Raw genomic sequence first — 1,973 nt, forward strand, 5'->3', positions numbered from 1 at the left:
CTTCTCTCTCCACAGATGCTGCCAGACCTGCTGAGTATTTCCACCATTTCTTGCTTTTATTTCAGATTTGCAGTATTTTGCTTTTAAATTTTGTCTGTTCTATTTCAGATTTTATATTTAAAATGTGACCATGGTGACAGAGTTTATTTAGATCTGATAGTGAGTTTGTTTTTGGACTGTGATTGATGGATCAACCTGTCAGCTGTACGGAATTGGAGTGAAATGGAAACAACTTCTGTCTCTCCTGCCGTTGTTTGACTGTTGGATTGAAAATGTGTCTCTTGACTTTGGCATCAGTGTATGTCTGACTACTTCTTTTGTTTGTTCCAGTGGAACTGATGAGCTGGCAGTATCTCTGTGCTTTGTGAGTGATCCTGTACCGACTGTGTGTTGGAACGAGCTCGCTGCACTTTTCCTTGTGTCCAGGAATCACCACATCCATTCAGGTTCCTTCATTTATTTGCCTGCAGGAATGAAAAGTAACTCTTAAACCTTAACATAAAAGCAAAATACTGCGGATGCTGGAAATCTGAAATAAAAACAAGAAATGCTGGAAATACTCAGCAGGTCTGGCAGCATCTGTGGAGAGAGAAGCAGAGTTAACAATTCAGGACAGTGACCCTTCTTCAGAACTAGCAAATATTAGAAATGTCAAAGGTTATAAGCAAGTAAAGTGGGGGTGGGGCAAGAGATAACAAAGGAGGTGTCGATAGGATAAGGTCACAGAATAGCTGACCAGAAGGTCATGCAGCAAAGGCAAATGATATGTTAATGTGTGCGGAAAGACAAAGCATTAGTACAGATAGGGTGTTAACAGACTGAAAATTGAACAGCCACAAGTACCAACATGAAAAAAAAGTGGGTAAGCAAACTGAACAAACTATGAAATAAAATAAAAACAAAACATATTAAAAAAGGAAAAAAAAAACTAAAAATAAAAGTAAAATGGGGGGCCCTTCATGCTCTGAAATGATTAAACTCAATGTGCTCCAGCTGGATGTAGTGTGCCTAATCGGTAAATGAGATGTTGTTCCTCGAGCTTGCGTTGATGTTCACTGGAACACTGCAACAATCCCAGGACAGAGATGTGAGCATGAGAGCAGGGGGGAGTGTTGAAATGGCAAACAACCGGAAGCTCAGGGTCCTGCATACGGACTGAGCACAGGTGTTCTGCAAAGTGGTCACCCAGTCTGCGTTTGGTCTCCTCAATGGACAGGAGAGCATATTGTGAGCAGTGAATAGAGTATACTACATTGAAAGAAGTACAAGTAAATCGCTGCTTAACCTGAAAGGAGTGTTTGGGGCCTGGGATAGTGAGGAGAGAGGAGGTAAATGGGCAGGTATTACACCACCTGCGATTGCAGGGGAAGGTGCCATGGGAAGGGGATGAGGTGGTGGAGGTAATGGAGGAGTGGACCAGGGTGTCGCGGAGGGAGCGATCCCTTCGGAATGCTGACAGGGGAAGGGAGGGGAAGATGCGTTTGGTAGTGGCATCACGCTGTACTAATGTTTTGTCTTTCAACACACCATTAACATATTGTTTGCCTTTGCTCCACGACTTTCTGGTCAACTATTCTGTGACCTTGTCCTATCTACACCTTCTCTTTTGTTATCTCTTGCCCCATCCCTGCTTTACTTGCTTATAACCTTTTACATTTCTAATATTTGCCAGTTCTGAAAAAGGGTCACTGACCTGAAACGTTAACTCTGCTTCTCTCTCCACAGATGCTGCCAGACCTGCTGAGTATTTCCAGCACTTCTTGTTCTTCTACCTGAAGAACTGGTGAGGTAGAAGATACAAAAGCGATCAATGTAATCATCCCAATAATAATCATTATGAACAATCACAAAATGAAAACCAGGAACACAAACAGTGTCAGTGTCTGACTCCACTGCAGTACTGCAGTATTCAGCTTCTGTTTACCAGGTGTTTGCAGTGGTTTTCCAACAAGTTTGTGACATTCAGAAACAAC

This window comes from Heterodontus francisci, chromosome 35, assembly GCF_036365525.1.
Source record: "Heterodontus francisci isolate sHetFra1 chromosome 35, sHetFra1.hap1, whole genome shotgun sequence".
Lineage (NCBI taxonomy): Eukaryota > Metazoa > Chordata > Chondrichthyes > Heterodontiformes > Heterodontidae > Heterodontus > Heterodontus francisci.